Source organism: Conger conger, chromosome 14 (assembly GCF_963514075.1).
Source record: "Conger conger chromosome 14, fConCon1.1, whole genome shotgun sequence".
NCBI classification, from domain to species: Eukaryota; Metazoa; Chordata; class Actinopteri; order Anguilliformes; family Congridae; genus Conger; species Conger conger.
The window spans coordinates 30,558,187-30,577,887 of record NC_083773.1 but is presented as its reverse complement, the minus strand read 5'-3'; the positions used below and the strand labels follow the sequence as shown (position 1 = coordinate 30,577,887).

The window sequence follows — 19,701 nt, the reverse complement described above, 5'->3', positions numbered from 1 at the left end:
TTTTTCATTTTAAATGTAACAATTTAAACCACATTTCAAGTTCAATAACATCATCTGGAGGATTTCATCCATGTGATTAATTGCTCTTTGCAAACAAGCTTCAGAAAAACAACCATCCATCATGTTCCAGCACAGAGCAAAGCCTACACTAATAAACTTTGGTTTTGTTTGCAGAATTCTCATAAATACGCACTCGTTGGCCAATGTATTAGGTACACCTGCTCATTAACACAAACAAACAGCAAATCATGGGACTGCAGCTCAATATGTAAAGCATGTGGTGATCTAAGCAACTTTGACCATGGTATGATTGCTGGGGCCAGATGTGGTGGTTTCCTCATCTCAGAAACAGCTGCCATCCTAGGATTTTCCACGCACTATAGTCTCTAGAGTTTACAGAGAATGGTGCGATAAACAAAAAAACATCCCGTGAGCATACAGTTCTCAGGGCAAAAACAATCAAGCGGACAGAGAGGCCACAAATGCTGTTGGTAGCAACAGTGGTGTGCAGAAGGGCACCTCTGACTGCACAACACGTCAGACCTTGAAGTGAGTGAGTCACAGTCGAAGAGGGCCATGGCGGCTTCCAATCCTGTCAGATAAGAACCGGAAGGTAAGGCTACAGTGGGCACATGGTCACCAAAACCGGATGACTGAATGCTGGTAAAATGTCACCTGGACTGACACATGTCGATTTCTGCCACAACATGAAGACGGTAGGACCAGAATTAGATTAATCTGGATGCACACTGCCAAGTGTCAACGGTGCAGGCTGGTGTGTGATGTTTTCTTGGCACACATTAGACCCCTTAATACCAATTGAGGATTATTTGAATGCCACAGAATACCTGAGCATTGTTGCAGACCAGGTGCATCCCTTTATGGCCACAATCTACCCTTTTTCAAAAGAATACATCCAGCAGGACAATGAGCCAAGTCAGAAAGCACGTATCACATCTCAAGCTGGTTTCACAAACATGACAGTGACTTACTCCAGTGGCCTGCACAATGCCCAGATCTCAATGGACCAAACACCCAAAGGAATATTTCCAGCATTCTGGCTGTTCTGGTCCTATCCACTGCTAGATAGGAGCACCTAATAAAAAGGGTGACACACAGTTCAAGCTGTTACAGAGGAAACATTTATGATCGTGACTGTAGTCACTAGAACCAATAAATAAACCACTTAAGTGTTCAACTAATTTCTAGTCATGAAAACATGGAATACGAGATCTTCACATTCTTTTCTGTGAAGAACAGTGTTAATATCTTGCTATGGTCGACTGCAGTTTGCTCTGCGCCCCCGCCAGGAGTAACGGAGTTAGGCTGCTGTGTGTATGCAACCAAAGAAGAAGAAAAATATAGGCCTGTATACCACCTTAATTGTCAGCCTCCTCATTGTTATCCAAAACTCTCAAGAGCATAGCCTGCAATCAAGTATCTCTCCATCTCCAACAGAATAACCTCTTCAACCCTAACCAATCAGTGTCCAAGTCTGGCCGTTCCACTGAGACTGTCCTTCTCAGGCAGACAGAGTCCCTCAGCTCCATCCTGACCCGGCTTGATCTGCTGCTTTTGGTACCTTCAACCACCAAATCCTCCGCTCACCCTGTAGGCTTCAGCCGTGCACGGCTTGTTGATCCCACTAGGTGGAATCAGCGTGAGACCCCCACCCCAGGTCACCAGCTGCAATTATCCGCTCACAGCACGCCACATAATTGCTATGGTGACGACACGCCTAGCCTTTTGTCATTTTCTCCCTCTGACAGTGAAGTTCAGGAATGCATTGCTGTATGCTTGGCTGACATTGCAACTTGGATGACCATGCATATGGCAGTGTTGAATGCATGCGACTAAGAATACCTCCCTAAAGAAAGACAGTTTTCAGTTCTTGCTTCAAGAAGCTGTTCCAGTTCAGCAGTCACGAATTGGAGGAAGTGGTGTTTCATGAATATGTGCAAAGCCATTCTTCACTGTAAAACCATAAAAGTTGAGTGGCTCACTACTTCAAGTGCACATAATTGAAAACATAATTCATGCCACCGTATCTTTGCGAACACGGCAGTCGTAACAATATAAAACAGAAAATATGGTAGCACGGCCCCGCTAACCGCAGGCCTGGAAATGAGAAAAATATATAGGCTAAATGTTTATCACTTCGAAGTTTAACAGCATTAGTCAAAGCTGACACGGACCACCCCACAACTCACCAAGTATAAGAGACAATCAGCACTATTATATTACATTCAGTAGGATTAGACCAGCAGCAATACCTATGGAAAAGGATAAAAACAGGCTTGGAGTCAGTGAAAGAGCAAGAACCAACGAGACCATTAACGCAGTGATAACACAGCATGTACTGTACCACACATTTCCTCCTCACAAGTCAGGCTGCCCCCAATTCCTTTAGAACAGTAGCCCATCAAATCCGAAACAGGATAGCCACAACAATCTTTACCTTAACTCTTATTTTCATTTGTTTAAGTTAAAAAAATTTTTTGAATATTCATGCTTAGGATTGACTGCCATTCTAGTGTTGGCAATCAATGCTATTATACATGTTTCTTGCCCTTAAATGTTAAATGGCAAGACAAACAGCCACAGATGGTTAACAGTATGACCAGCTATGTGCTAAATTCACCAAAGTAATACTCACACAAAAGTACAAGTTTTCTATGTATTGAAAACTGAAGGAACAGATTTTGTTTGTATGGGAAAACTGAAGTGGACCAAGCCATATCTCAATCATATGAAATAAGAGAGGTAAGCTCACATCATAAAAGTACACCATGTAGCAGCTCAACATGGTGCCCCAGGATCGAATATGGATTCCTGAGCATTGATAATTAAGGAGCACAGGAAAATGAGGGAGAACCCCAGGGGGACAGGTCAGCCATTTTAATTAAGTGAGAGTCCTGGGCCTGAGAAAAGTGTATCAGAGCACAAAGCTACAACGCATCTTTCCACAACCTGTCCCCTCACACAAACTCACACTTCAGACTAAAGATGCGTTTTACATTTTGTTTTTGTTCTTCCCAACAGCTGAGCAGCTGTACGAGAGTGGTAATCTTTTTTTAAACTGGCTCTCTTGCTTGAAAAAAAGAAAAAGAAAATCTGGACAGAGCACAGAGGCAGTATCCCCAGATGGACAGGAAGAAGTGGGAGGATGCAGATGTACCTATCTGGGACACGTTGCTGGTTGATCGATCAATGGAGCAGGGTCGATGGGAACAGATTTACAAATGGACATGATACAAGCCGACAGGGTCATTGAGCCCACAGATACCCACCAAGGCCGTGCAAAGACCAAATCACACTGGCAGGGCTGGGGGTGGGGTGGTTTAACTGTGTGAAAGACTCAATGTACTAGAACTGTGTCAATAGAGGCTGTGCGATTAACACTCAAACACCCCAGAAAACAATGCAGGCTTAGTGGCCATCATTACGTGGTAGTAGAGAAAACAAACGGACTCCAAAAAACTTGCAGAAGGTGCTGGGTCACAGGAACATAACATCAGAAACAGACACACACACTTGATTCGCCAAAAAATAACTAGTAGTGTTTATTTGACCATGTGGACGATTAAAGTTTTGACCACATTGGTCTCAATTAGAACACTGCTTGCCATTGACACAGGCAGATATAAAACTTGCACCCTACGACACTGGTGCGTGAGGTGTTCTCTTCCAACTGGGAGGAGTGAGCTATTTAAATGCTACTCGGCCCCTGAAATATGAGTGTGCGCGCACTTATGTTTTCAACCAACTTCAAAAAAATTTTTAGGCTAACCCCTACACACGAAGAATGTCCCCCTGCCCACACAGTAACCGTCTGAACTTGGACCCTTTGCAGAACCTCAGTGGCGGGGTAGCAGGCGGTTTCTGCTAGCACTACTCCTGATTAATGTGTACAGACTGTGGACTCTGGTCCTGCCACCCCCTCAGCTACCGGAACATCCTCATCTGCTACTTGTTAAGACATTTATGCAGCGTATATTGCACATGAATCATATAAGCTGGGGTGGGAAGGTCAACTTGAATCAAACCGTATATGTTAGGGTTGGGGGAGGGGGTTGGATAAGTACATAATTTTTAACCAATTCTAATAGCTGCACGTTTTTCGATCTTATGAAAGGGTGGGGGAGGGGGATGTGCGTGTCGTAGAACAACACAAACTAAAATGCAAGCTGCCATCGTTTGCGGCAAAATATTATGCCATCTGGGTAAACAACCAACAGCTTACAAAATATTCCAGGCAACAATTCAGGGAAAGCAAAAGCAAGAGAAATGTCCCGTCACAACTTGCTTTTTTAACAACGCGGGCGGGAAAGAAAGGCCAGTGCGCGTTAATGAGGCTTTGTTTAACTCGGAGAAGAGGGATTTCAAGGTAGACAGCACTCCGGTCTTAATCAGCCCAGCTTAAACACGGGGTGGCCACCCACTCGAAAGCGCACTGCTTCCAAAGAGAGATGCCAGTATTTTCATTCCCATGGAATCCAGTGTTTGGGGTGCTTAACATGTTTCACGGAGCAGTGCACAGTCTCACATTAAACCATTTCATAAAAACATAACTTCCAACGCACCCTCTTCAGAAGCATCACTTGCTAGTCACTGCTAATGACTTTATTATGCAGTCTGTCGCTTGAAATTTTAATCTAAAATGCATTTCATTCTCTAGAGTATCAGTAGTTCCCTACATTTGTTTATATTAATCCAATAAAGGATTTTTTAATGAAAATGTAAGACTTTTCTTTATTAGTGAGTACACTAAGTGGAACCTACTCTCATGTTTTTACAGTGAAATGATGTCCTTTTCACTGATCACAGTCACCTTGATCCTGTCGTTCCTGGCATTTCGGCCAGACTCTGCCTAATTAGGAATTCCTGGTGTGCAGCTCTGATAATGGAATTAAACAGGGAGCTTATTGTTAGTGTGGCTGGGATCACAGCCTTTGAAGCGGCATCTTGTTACGCATACAAGTAAGTAAAAGACTAAACATGCTTTACAATAATACTCCATTTGTCCCCAGAAAATGGTACAACACATAACATGATGCCGACACAAACACAATATTCTTTAGCTGCCTCTCCAAAAAGTACGTGGATGAAAAATGGTAACAGCAAAACCGATTCCACCAATGGGACATGGGCTAAAGAAAAGGCTTGTTTGATACAGAGAAAGAACTAAGCAATTTTTTGGTCTCTCCACATTGCGATAACAGCCAGATAGAATCAGAGGTAACACAGTGTAGAATTAGCTTGTTCACTGTCATTCACTCAGTGCAGTCAATAGACTAGAGATAAACATTAGTGGTTATGGCATTCAAATCTTATAGTGCAGAGGCCAGTATTTATTTTGACCACAGACATATTTTTCTAATGCATTACTACAGATGGGTGACAACTTAAAGGAAAGACCAACATAACATGTCTTAGTTAGGTGTTGGACCACCAAGAGCCACCAGAACAGCTTCAATGTGCCTTGACACAGATTGTACAAATATCTGGAACAGAGATAGAACATTCTTACAAAAGGGACCCCTTCATTTGGTGTTTTGATGATGGTGGTGGAGAGCACCATGACCCTTCTCTCTCAGGGGACACGTGGCCCGCAGAGCATAACAGAGCATCACTGTAGGGGTCAAGCATTCAGGCCAGTCCCGTTCTCTTGGTGTATGCCAGACATGCACTTGCCCACTTGTCAAGAACATGGTGAAGGATGACTCATCAGATCACCATTTTCTGTAGACCAGTGTCTATGGTTTTTGCACCACTGAACTCTCAAATGTTTAGTCTAAAATTTGTCTTCGTAATGAGGGGTTTATGCACTCCAGCCCTACTATAATATCTCTCCATGTAGTTGACTAACCAAGTTAATCACTGTTCCTATGGAAACACTAGCCAGTTAAGCAGTCTTTGTGACTGAAGCTCCTGTCGTTCGTGCTCCAATAACAAACCCTCTTTCAAAGTCACTTAGACCTCTTCCTCATGACATCTTGATCCAAAATCGAGGTCAAATGGGCCTGCTCAATATTTGTACATGCCAAAGAGTATGATAGGCTGTTACCTGCTTAACTGTATCAAGCAGTGCAGTACATCTGCCTTTGTTATCTTTAGGCACTCGGGTTTACACTTTATTCAGGTTCTTCCATTAATCTGTCACCCGTTTGTATATATAGTCCCAATTTGATTCCAAATGGGGCTCTGTATGCCATGAAGACCAGCCATGAGGGGTTGAATCTGTCATTATTACACCCATATCCATAAGAAAGGAGATTATTCAAATCTATATCCAATCCTCCCACAGCCAATCAAAAGAAGAGGGAACGGGGTGAGAAACCAGGCTGGCTAAACAATCTGCTTTCCCCCAAATACCACTAATCCTCCTCTAATCCCATTGTTAGTTGGGTTGAAATGCTCATCGTACTCATTTGATCACGCAATCAATTCCACCAATGAGAAATTCCTCTGCATCCCTTTCACTCATACAGATGGAATGTTCAATGCGCACCACTTGGCTTGTCTAGAGTGCGACATACTCGTCCTCTTGATGTCGCCCAATGTCGGACGCCCTGGCACTGCAATGGTACGATTTCACCCCTACTGCGTACTGTGCAGAGAGGCACTCTACACTAAGATGGAGTACTGTACATACTCCAGCAAAGGGTCAAAGGGCACATTTTGGACACTTGCATAATGCCCTTGATAGGAAGAGGAGGAAAAAAGAATCCTATCCATAGGAGGTGAGGAAGGAGTTAGGGAGGGTCTTAAATAGTTTAAGAGTTAAAAAGCTAAAAATGGATGACTGGACATTACCAAGCACAGCCACATAAAAAATATATTTTTCCCTTCCCTCTTCTATGTGGCCCCTGGGGAGTTTGTGGGCTGGGTCTACGAACACCTGCTGGTTGCTGGATTGCCGGGGGTCTGTTGACATTTTCATGGAAGGAATGTTAATGGCGGTGTTTTAGATAGGCTCCTGATCCCAGCTGAGAAATACCAGCTATCTGCCAGGAGACAGACAGAGCGCAAAGGTAACAAAGTGCCTGACCGTTATCTGAGGTTTTCCCACAAGTTCTGCATGGTCAGAGCCAACACCTACAGCCATTTAATGCAAACGCAGAGAAAGGGGGAGAAAAGGGGGATACAGGAGGAAGGGAGAAAACAAACGAGCAAACAGGAAGCTGATGATCAAGTTTGTGATTAAATAGATTTTTACATTTTACTGTGTAGCCTTCTATAGAGCAAATCAACTCCATGAATTTAAACCCCAGGCATTTAAATAAATAAGTTGCTGCAAACACAATAGAACAACATTTATCGTGCCCTCTTCTGTTAGAAGTTAGAGTATCAATGAAACAAGTTGAGTAAAGGTGCAATGAAGAGGTGAGAGGCGTGTGTGTGTGGGGGACATGCGTGGGCGTGTGAGTGTGTCACATCACCTGTTTCCAGGAGGTGAGGAAAGAGAAGGGGAGTAATCAGCCAAACTGCCAAACCTCCACCACTCCCCCTCCTATCCCCACACCCACCCACAGACCCATCCCCCATATCGGGATAAACACAGGCCCTGTTCACTGCCCGCCCAGATTAAAGCAGGAGGAGGAAAAGCTTATCCCTGGTAAGCAAAACACTTGAGCTCGGCATTAATAAAATTTAAAAAAAGGGTTATTTATTGAAGTAGTCTAGCGCTGGCAGGCTCACAGAGACGTGTTTTATCTGTGGCAGGGTGTTACACACTCCTGCTCTCACACATGCCAGCAGGTTACACATGCTCCATGGGGTCGAGGGGGGTGGGGGGTATGAACGCACCACCTCCCCCAAAAGGAAGAAAAATGAACCAAGGCCCTTTCCAAAGAGAAGTGTATCCTGGGTGAGCTTAGCAACAAGTGGCAGGGTGTTGCTAGGAGAAACCTTGGCTCTTATCAAGGGGGCCATCGAACACTTGAGAGAATTAACTGGGCCTGGCAGCGGAAAGCACTTAACTGCTGGTAAGCAAACATAATAAACAAACAAATGCGTTTTTGAAATTTTGAAATAACATACTGATTTTGTTTTATTATAATTTTTTGACTGTATGAAGCACAGGAAAAAGGGAGTCACTGAAGCCCACCGCTGGTGACGCGGACTTTAGCCGTCTCTGATCTGTAGCCGCGACCTGAACTCCACACTGAGCAGCAGTGCTGTGAAAGCTGAACTCTACACCCCAGACTAGCAGGGGAGAGCAACTGCGACCATTCTGCAGCCAACACAGGAAGTACAGCACGAGGGACTTTAACCCAGCCCAGGGAAACACCAACCATATACTGCATTTCAAAACCAGCTGGGAATATTACAAAAGGTTAGCTATACAGTGGGTTGCTACATCTCAAAGGGTTAACTGTTTACAGGGGTCTTAACTCTTTTAGAAAACGTCACCTATTCCGAGCTTGACACAAATTCTTTTGAGAGATTAATTCCAGCCATCATCTGGATCCTGCTCTGCTATGGAAACACTGCAGCACTCCATCCAGGACTAATTGTTCCCCTATTCAGAGAATGTCCTGCCTGACCCGATCTTCAAGCGGACTGCTCATTTGCATTCGAAAAGATGCATTTGGGGCAAGTTCATTAGAGAAAAGTCTGCACATTGTGAAGGAAGGAACAACTGACTCCTATTAATAGGTTGCCCTAATAATATATTTATTCATTTCCAATAGAAAGGTCCTCACCTGCATTGGTATAGCAAGCTAAGGGAATTCTTGAAAAATCTAAACAGTTTAATGCAAAAGTACAATTGCTCTGTACCCCAGCATACTTCTGGGAGTACATGGGAAGCTGCAATTTCTTTACGGACGAGCCAAAATGGATCTAAATGCACATACATTAAAGCAGACAGTCAGCACTTTAACATCATATTCATTGGCCATTTCAAATCCAACTTGCTGGAGAACAGAGCCCAAACTAAACTAAGTGTCCCAATACTTTTGCTTACTAAATTAATAAAATGACAGCGCAGATCCAACAGTCGTGTTTTACAGTTCTCCCCCAAAGTCTTCACTATCTGTGCACCCCCCCTCCCCCTTCCCCACCCATATAATGAAATGTCCACTGCCATTAGACAGCAATGAACTGCCATTTCTGCAGCCCAATTATAAGTGTGCTCTGACATCTAAGCCAAATGTATTGATGCGCTCAAGAACAGCAGCTCCTTGCGTCCCTGTAGGAAATGGCCTAACCTACAAGTCAACTGGCATTATTTGGGCAATTCTAAAAAGAAAAACCTGCATACGAGCAGACCCCTCCAGGAATGGAACTAACCATCCCTGTCATCGGCCCTGAAATAAAGGTCAAGTCAAAACAACTGGTTAAACTCTTCTCTTCCCCCTTTCCACATGTACAAAAGGATGTTAAAATATACAATGAAGTGCAGCCCGGCATGCCAAACTAAAAAACAAAAAAAAACAACAGCAGTCAATCGGCAAAGCGCCTGAGGTAATAGAATAGTGAAAACACGGGGAGTTTATAAGGTGATGGTTAACCTATTAAATTGCAATAGCACAGATAAGCACACTCTTACACCAAAGTTTACTTTTACAAGCATAAAAAAAAGCACTTTGTCAGCACATAAATGCCTTCAGAGTGTGGTGTGTCTGGGAGTTAATGCTCTTATACATTTAGTGCGAATAACTCAAATGCTCCACTTATCCACAGGTCCTATACAATTAGACATTTTTGTCAAGTTTGCTCACGTATATTATGCATACCGCTTTATTTTATTGTTAATGTTATTTTTCAACATGATGTAGCCTAATATTAGTCAAAGTGTCCATATCCCGGCATCTTTGATTCACCATTAACAATATTCACGCCAAAACAAAGGTGATTTAAAACAGAGATGATTTAATGAGGCGAATCTGCACCCACAGAGAGAAAAGAACTTGGCTTTCAGCAACACCTCACCAGCTCCCCTAACTTTTTTCACAGCAGTCCTGTTGTCCCCTTTTTCTCCATGGCAACTTTTTTCCCCCCAGAGAGTGAAGATCCGCCCTCCCCCAACCCCCAGGTTTTCAGGGTGACTGCCCTGGCTTGGCAGCAGCCTTGAGAAGAGAGTTCTAGAAAAGGAACAGGCCCATTTTCCAGGATTCCACAGCTTCTACCTAGCAACAACCCAGGAGCATTGGCATTCCACTGCCGTTGCGGCTCAACAATTTGCCAGCCACCATGGAGGAACCCCCCCCCACACACACACACACACACACACAACTTCTGCCATCACTCTCTCCAGTGTCCTGCATTGTTACAGCAAAGTCAAAAGTCAACTTTACGTCATCGGTAGCGCATTCCAACAGTCACTCCATTTCAGCTAAACTCAGCCCCAGTCAATGTAAATCAGTGGCCACCTGTCCTGGCCAGCGTTCGCTTTGTAATTGACAAAAGGCTATTTCAAGAACTATTCAATAGTAGTTTTTTTCCCTTTTTTTCGCAGAAAGATTTGACCTGCTCCATTCAGTAAAAATCTACCCCATTTGACCCCAAACACATCTAACAAATAATTGTTTGTTACTATTCTAGAGACATAGAATTGCAAGTCACTCCAGTTAAGACCCGTTTCTAAATGAATGTAATGTAATGTACACACAAACCATTCCACTGACACACCAAAATTAAATGTCCAAACCCGGGCTTAGTTCAAGGTTCAGAGCTCAGAACACTCCAGGCTAAGATGCTACACCAACCGGACTCACACTGCATGCAGGAACAGCTGTTCTCCCACTGACTGATGGGTGAAGCGCTCTGCCTGCATCCTCCACCCATCACCCCATTCCCCCCATCCCTACCTCCCTCTCCCGTCCCCTCCCCCACTCCGCCCGGGTCCCTCTCTTGTTCGCTGGCCTTTTCAAACTCCATTCCCAACAAAAGAGACAAAGGAGACTGCCCCCCCCCCCACAGAGAGCAGCTCTCCTCGGTGAGTCCGGCAGACAGAACCACCCCCTCCGTGGCCCTCCCGGCTGAGCCCCGGACTGCAAAAGCAGGACGCAGAAACACTCCGCAGCACTCACTGTCCTTTTAACCTCCAGTGATGAAACCGGGAGATCAGTGTGACCAGAGACCAGCGCATTGCTGGTCATGTACACGCCACCTCTTCCGGGCAAAAGCATTCGACTGGCTGTCCGAGTGCACTCATAGCCCCTTTAACCAATGCTTTGCTGGACTCAGATGCGTAGGCACACGGCTGCTTATACTCGGTTTAAACTTTTTTCCCAATGTAATAGATGTTGGCTGTTTTGTTTATATGGCATTTTACATTGCATAACAATCTTAAAGTGCTATACAGTTGCAAGCAAGAAGTGACAGAGGCAGATAAATCCTAAAATTAAGACAATTAAGCAATATTCACAGAATAAAAACACAGCAGCAAAAAATAGAGAAAGAGAAAAGCGAGAAAAGATGCCCTATAAATTAAGCATTAAAGTGGCTGGGAAGAAGGAATTATCAAGGGAGGATTTTGCTAAATATTCCATGCAATGCACAAACATGTTTCTCTACTGAAACATGTCGCACTTAAACAAACCGGGTCTTTATGATTGGGCCCAGCTAGCCTGAAGGCTATATTCTGCATGGCTCCATCAGTGTGTTACGAGTGTATGAATGTGACATCACCACTTCCAAACTCCTTAAACGTGGCACTGAGTATAGTACTGGCTAGGCCTGGTCAGTTCATGAAAGCAACAAACTGCCAAACAAGGGGCCGCTTTGATTCTCAAAGGTGACAGAGCGCCCAACCTTTCCTGTGTCAACACCCTGCAGAAAACCTCAGCTGTGAAAAACAAGGTGACAATTCAGCAACCCTCCCCCTTCCCCTTTTGGACAGCAAACACTCAAGGGTTTAGATCTCACCATTTCAAAGCCAAATGCTTTTGGTGAAAGCTTTATACTACCCCTAGTTTTAAATGTGAGACATACAGACTTTATTTCGGAGAATAAGATGAGATCAAGATCCAGTGTCAACTCAATAGCACAAGACTCCACACTGCATGAACCAAATTTTAATTTTTTAAACTTAAAAATGTTTCAGATAAAATGCATATACACAAAACGGGTGATAGGTCATTGCAACCACAACTCTTCTAGGGAACGTATACACATTTCCCTTTTGTTTGTATTCAGACAGTAAAGTAAGTAGATAAGAAGATTAAGTGCCATATAATGGCCCCTGCTTGCAGTAAATCTGCTTACATGGTCCTTCTATACTTTATTCTACCAAGACACTGGTTCTCAGCAAACCCCCCGAGGTCCTAACTAATGAGCAGCACAATTTCAGCATCTGTACCAGCTCTCCCTGATAACACCAGAGCAGGGCTCAACAATTGCAGTCCTCCAGAGGAACAAGCACTTCTGATCCAGTTCTAGCCTAGGGTCATCATGACGTAGTTCCCTGCTTTGTGTTCCAAAGGATATTAAACACATTTTCTTGACACATCAACCCAACAACACACACAGCATTGTTTACAGAACGTTATGCTTGTGAGTGCAGTAATGTGCATCACTGCCCTTGAGTGCAGTCAATATTATTTCAGATAGTCAAACCCTTACAAAGACTGGTAACATGTGATGTATGATTTTACCAATCAGGAAGGACCGCAGTCAGCCAATCCAGTGCCAGAGCTGAAGAAACAGGACACCGTATCACATCGCTTTAAAACAGGAGCCACGCCCAGCTGCATGGTTCCTGACAACCATTTCTTATCCTGGAGTTTGTATTTGTTCAATGAAAAAGAGATGGAAATGAATCTACAGAGAAAACGTCCCCCTTTTCAGTAGTGCTTTGCACCATAGTTGTATTTTTAATCCCCCGCATCTATTGGCTTTAAAACCTCTTACCAGGACAAATAAATTGTTTATCGAGTTGGTATATTCCTAACAAAATAATTAGCCTAAATTAAGTGCTTACAACTATAGAGGGGGGTAGGTTGAAGGAAGTACTAGCATCTACCTAAAAAAGGTTCATCACCACTGCCAGCAGTCATATGGGTGCATACAGTAACCCATTAAATCAGCCTAACCCTTTCTCTAGAAGAATCTGAGTCAGAGCCTAGTCCACCTTGACTAGATTGAGGTTTTTCCGCACAACATTTGGCCACCCAGATCCCATCCATGTCACATGATGTGGCTCATGTCAACTACGTGGACATTCAGTCCATGAGCAGGATGAAGGGTGGGGCAGGGGGAGGCTTGGGTATTAATGACCCTGATGGGCTGTCATCATCAATACGCTGACATGGTCACAGTTTGACGGATTCCATGCCATCCGTGAATCTGTCCACCCGCTAAGCAGGCATGGCCAAACTACCTTGACAAGAGGAGAGATGAGAAGTAATTTTGATGCACATGAGGGACCTGATAAGATGACCTCATTGATGCTGGCTATGGTGACTAAGGGCACTATGAACAAAGTGCTACAACAACCGTGTCCTCTGCAAACCCAGATACCCCAACCACCACAACCCCATTTAAGGCTACAAAGTGCTTAAACTAACTGTAATGCCAAGTGATCACACAGAAGAGCTGTTGTACCCACTCAAGCATTGTTCCTCTCCCCCATTAGCCTCTTGGGTCCTCCACTGCATTGTTAACCATTTGCAACAATAACGCGTAGCCATTAGCCATTCACGGATACTCAACCACTTGTACCAAATGACACCCAATTCAAAGGAGTGGGCATTCCTCACCATCTCTCCAGTTACCTCATGGGTAACCATCATCGCTGCTGTGTGTTAATTTGGTGCCCCAATAAGATTATATATTTATGGATTTCCATACATAAGACCATGAATTGCAAATTGATTCCAATGGCCAACTGCATTCCAGGGAATAACCTAGGAGAGTTCCAGGGAGGACTTCTCAGGAGCTGCACTAAATGTCTCATCTCCATTTGCTGGTTAGAGTGGCTGACCTAGGTCACCATACATCGGAAAAGGCTTGCTTTAGAGCACGGATTTGGTCACAATCCATCAAACCAAAAAAACAACACCTCTTCACCTGCAATGGTCTGCAGTCTCCATTATCATCATTCATGTCAGGCCAATGTGGGGAAAGGAGAGAAGAAAAAAACATTCACTGTGAGATGGCTACATTAAAAACTTTACAGGAGTCTAAACTCTTTACAAACCTTACAAACCCACAAATCAATCAATCAGCGAACTCAATACATACTAATACAGCAGTCTAAAATGTATCGAGATTAAGTGAATTATATTTTTGATTGATCAGTTGATAAATTCATTCAAGGGAAAAGGGCAAACTTTACTATTAAACTGAACTATTAAATAAAAATAAAAATAAAAAACAGACAAAGAGGAACACAAACTTGACATTAAGAGGGGAAAAGAAAAAATAACTAATGTATTAAAACCCATCAGCAATAAGATCAACACAAGCTGTCCGGGCACACAACAGAACTAAGAATTCTCACCCATAAAAGTATTTTCTGCTCTGTTTTTTCTCTTCCAGATAAGAGCAAATTAAGTTAAGCTGTTGCCCTATATGGCTTGACACAAATGCAGTGGGCCGAAACATATCATAATGGCAACCTTTCCTCCAGGCTGGAAGAAAGCCAGCTCTTTCATATTAAGCCAGCAACCTCCGTCTGCCGACCACCTCTTTAGTGGTCATCAACAGCATGACCCAGAAATAACAGAAAATATAACAGATAATGCATCAACAAAGAAATGGTCTACATAAAGTAGAAGTTTATTAAGTAGAAGTAGATTAAATTTTCTTTCTACGTAACATTGTAGAGAAAAAAATAAAAAAAACTTTTTGATGACACTTCAATGACTTTCAGTTCATTCGCGATATAGCTAATCCCATGACATTTAATTGCTGGGAGCATGGCTTGAATCGCATTTTAAAAGCAAAATGAAGGGTCGGTAGGCCTGATTTAATTCATAAGATGGAGCCAAGCCTACAAAGGCAGGCACCGTTCTCCCGCAAGGAACCACTTCAGGAAAGTACATTGAGCCAAATCACGCTTGGTTCACGTTTTGAAATCCAATAACTCTGAAACGATTTCTCCGGACATGTGCTTCCCACAATTTGCATCCAACAGAAATCCCCCGGGTAGTAAAGAAATAAACCTTAACCGAGTTCAGTTTGATATGCTGTTCTGGTCTGTGGCTGGGGTTAGGGCACAGGTTAGACTGCAATATTACATCTCCACCTCCTGCACCATCTCCAGTGGCCCCCATCAAAACTAGCTTTCATTAAGCAGCAAGTCACTGAAGCTCTATGGATCTCCAATTTGTTTGCCTCCTCCAACTACACATGGCATCGATCCCTCAAGAAGCCCACACCAAAAGGCGATGGTTAACTGCGCTTTAAAGGACAGGTTCTTAAAATATTAAAACCTGTTCTAAAAATCAGTGCTATACTACCAATATAGGTACTCTGCTTAGAAGCCCATACCCAAAGCTGTGCCATCGAATAAGGGCTGTGCCTCTGTATTCACAACCACATTTCTACATGATACAAATGGTTTCTTATGTGTGAACACCTGATTAGAAATTATTGTCATATACTGATGTCAGGAAACAGATAAAACTGATTGGTTCGACAGAGATACAGGGAAAAGGAAGGCCTCACTTAGTCTCTCGATTGATAAACAGAGCTTACTGGATCAGGAGACCAGTTGCTTCATCATGCAACTACTGGGGAGTGGAGGGGGGAATCACTGCAATCAATCATGCGCTAAGCTCATTTCTCTAAACACTGCCCATATCTCCAGCACATTCCGCTGCTCCGACAGCTTTGCTAGCCTGCTAAGCCGCCGTTATGATTGAGGCAATGCTTTAAGCGGCAGATGGTCATTGTTTCAGGCGTGTTGTGATATTAAAAGGGAAAAGCCGGCGACCTCGGCAGGAGGAGGGGTGCGAGATTGCACTCTCTCTCAGAACCACCGTGTCAGTGCCGATGTCCCTGGCCTGGAGATCACTGGCCCTAAACACAAGCCAGCTGAGCCAGCCAGAAAGAGGTCGACCTTCAATGTAGCGTTTTTAACAGACTGCTCCCAATCTCATTTTCTCAGACCTGATGATTAAGAAACCAATCATCAAATTTGCTACAAAAAATAAAATATGAATGAAACATTTCAAATGTGTTATGTTCGTGAATAAATAATTGCCCCTCTCTCAGCAACCTATAATGCCAGATTTTATTATTTATTTATTTTATTCCAAGCAAGGATGGAATACCGTTCATGAATCAGTTGCGTTTGATACAGTACCACAACATGCATACCAAAACTTATTCTGAAATACCGCTTGGTAAATCTGTGAAAAGCCAATGTATGTATCTGTATAATCTCAGCCATGCAATATCAAGGTGTTTAAACCTCGTTCATGTTCTTGCACCAACTAGTAGCCTAGCACCTGTGGCTCTCAAACTTCCTCAGTTACTTAAGTGGGATATGCCCAGTGCACTAAAGGCGTCATGAAAATAAATCTTAAAAAGCATTTCTGGTTATATTAAAGATGAAAAAACATTATCATTCTCAAACAAATCTCAATGTAAACATAGATGGTGAAGGGGGAGGCCGAGCTGTATTGGTCACTGTGCAATCTGCGTATTTTTTTATTTATTTGAAATTCCGTTATTGGAATTTTCCTGTTTGCATATTAATACAAACTTTTTAATTGCGTGGGGCTAGGGCTTCATCGAGTAGCCTATTAATGGGACAATAACGTTATGACGATTTTCAAAAAATCTATTTGCAATGCAACGACGCCTGTCGGACGGAACAGGCCAGCCATGCTAGCTAGGCTGCTGGGCAGGCAGTCCACTGCCGCCCGCCTGCTGCGGATCAATGACCTTCTGCCCAGCTGCAATAAAATTACCGACTACACATACCAGCCCCATACCCCAACCCCCCATCGCCACAAAAAAGGGAGGAAAAAAAATCAGTCTGATACACTCCAGTTTACAACGTTCAAATGCTGCCCCGAACAACATCTGCTTCAATGCTTTAAATATCGACAGGTAGAAGTGCAACAAAGCCACACAAGGCTATATAGCTACTGATAGACCTGTCGCTTAGACGTCCTTAAGTGAATTGCTTGATGTTTGTTAATCGGGTTTGCAGGCATTGACCCTTCAGTTCCAAAAGTCTGACAAGACTTAGGGTATCACCGTTTTCGTTTGCTGTTGGTTTAACTGACTTGTAAAACGAGCAAAATATTCAGAAAGAAACACAAATAGCAACAAAAGAGAAAGTTTTCATGTTAAATAACTCTTAACTAACAAAAGGCTGTTACAAATGTACATTTACGAAGCTACGTTAGCTCTGTTAAATTAGAAAATAAGTTTGCTATCGAAACACCTAACGTTCAAATGGCAAAGCGTTAGGCATAAGGATCAATAAAAAAACACTAGTTTATGAAAACAAGTGATATTATATGTCTTACCTTATATTAGAAGAGGACGGACTGTGATATATCCCGTCCCGTTTTTACCGTAACCCCTCAAAATCAAATGCAATCCTTCTGCGTCGCTGAGCAGAGGGGAGTTCGTTCACTAATCCAATTTGTCAGCAACGGGTACTTTTAAATCCAGACAGAACTGTTTTCCCAAAAGCAAACTTGTTCCCAAGATCGACAAAAGAGAATTCGTCTTAGCAGCCAACGTACTTTTATTTGCTGAACTTTCTTTTCACTAATTTCAAACAAATGTATACAGTGCACAACTTGCTTCTCACGATTTTATCCAGTACCATTCACGGACGCGCAACTAGCCCTTGGTAGATTATTTAAGGCTGCATTGGAGCGTTTTACACAATCACATGTACCCGGCGAACACTGGTGGGAATGAATAGGTTTCGTAGGACAGATTACCTCATGAGCCTGCCCTCGCTCTAGCGAAATGCTTAAAAGGGGCTAAGTCACATGAACTGCAAATGCTCGGGCGACTATCGGACCCCCATCGACCGGGTGGTTATCGCAAGCCGTTCTCTTAAAGGGGCAACCATTACCTCGAACCGAGGGCTGAAGAAATATTACCAGGTCCCATAAACAGCACGTAGCCTACTATTTTGGGTGGGAAAACAGCGCGCAAAATCTACCTTTCCACTCTCCTTCTTGTGCAGTTTTTTTTGTTTTTTTTTCATCTGCAATCCGTGTTATGTGTATACTGATATTACGCTGTTTGGTGATCACATGTTTTGTTGATAATTTTTTCTCAGTAAATTTTTTCAGATTAACTCAGGTTTTATGCCATTACTTAAAATATTACACTGTGCAATTCCAGAACTATCATGGAACCATGTAGTTATTACATCATTTTTTTATATGTAGTACCCAATTTAAATGTTTGAGACAAATTAACCTAATGTCAAAGAATCATGTTTTGTATTTGGTTGCAAACTCTATGGGAACTGGGGGTTGGGACTAGGTTCCACTGTAAATTATGCTGTTGTAGCATGGAGCATATTTGTTGGCTAAACGGCATGAAGTCATCAAGAGTCCAAGATTTTAAATGAGTCTTATTAACAAGGAACCCTTATTTGTTCTTTATGGAACCCTCTGCCACTGGTGTGATGTGTGAAAGCTCCCAGACCATTTTGCCCAATGAAGAACCCTTTAACTAGACAGGGTTCTATGCAATCACAGGGTTGGATTCCCATTGAACCAGTGTACAATAATAATTTCTCCTGAATAGTTTTTCTATTTAGTTAAAATGAGCAAATATTTGAAAACAATTAGCAAAGGAAATAAATTAGCTAATAAAAGGAGGCTAATAATAAAAGAAAAAACATATCTTCAGGGACAGTACAGTTAAAACTCAGAAATTCAATCAGTAAATACCTTATAACAGAATCTCTATGAATTACCCAGATACCTCTGCTCCAGCTTTGATCAAACATGTTATCTTCATGTGCCAGGGGGAATATTTAAGTCATGACAACCCCAGTAATCATACTCTACACAGTTACATATCTACTGACCTTTACTATATCAACTGATCTACTGCCATGGGACATTAGCCAAATAATTTGTTCTTAGTACAACAACATGGCAAATGTGAAGGTCTTCATAAATTGTTGCAATATCCCCAGGGTGCCGAACGTTTTACATATTTTTTAAACAGAAGCTGAGGTACTTGCTATTCGTCTTCAAAATGAATTATGTGAGGAAGTGTCTAATAGCCACTCCTACCAACAGGACATGCATGTCAATACAAACCACACAATCAATACAAAGATATTCCAAACACTCTCCAGAAAAGAGACCTTTTTCTCCCTCTTCCCTCATTCAGATAAAACATTAATCCTCCCTCTCTCTCTCTCTCTCTCTCTCTCTCACACACACACACACACACACACACACACACACACACACACACACACACAAGGACGTCCTGAATACGCAATAAAGAATCAAGCTGGCCTGTTGAATGAAACAGAAGCAAAGAGAAGAAAAACACAAAATAAAGATGTGGCTGAGTGAAGAGGAGGAAAAAGCCACTGAATTAGGCAAGTTTAGGGAAAAAACGAGAGGGCAGCATGCGTCTGTTCCTTTTGGTCCTAATCTGGTTTATGTCTGAGGACAGCCCTGTATTCATAGCAGCAGAGAGGTGCAGGGAAGGTTGTGTGAATGAGTGTGCCTGTCTGTCAGGGCACAGTGCTTTCAGGTCTGAAACACTGCGCCATTCATCGCAGGCCAGCTCCCGACC

The 19,701-nt window shown here is 42.9% G+C and overlaps 1 protein-coding gene across 3 annotated transcripts in view; it reads right to left on the bottom strand.

Annotated features, from left to right (window-relative positions):
• The window catches only part of plxnb1b (plexin b1b), an 87,413-nt gene extending 69,596 nt beyond the window's left edge, over window positions 1-17,817 (bottom strand). For all 3 annotated transcript variants that reach the window (XM_061219217.1, XM_061219218.1, XM_061219219.1), the window contains exon 1: window positions 17,439-17,817. The gene's annotated coding sequence lies outside the window, so the exon portion shown is untranslated. The remainder of the gene's footprint in view (window positions 1-17,438) is intronic.
• Between the last annotated feature and the right edge of the window lie 1,884 nt (window positions 17,818-19,701).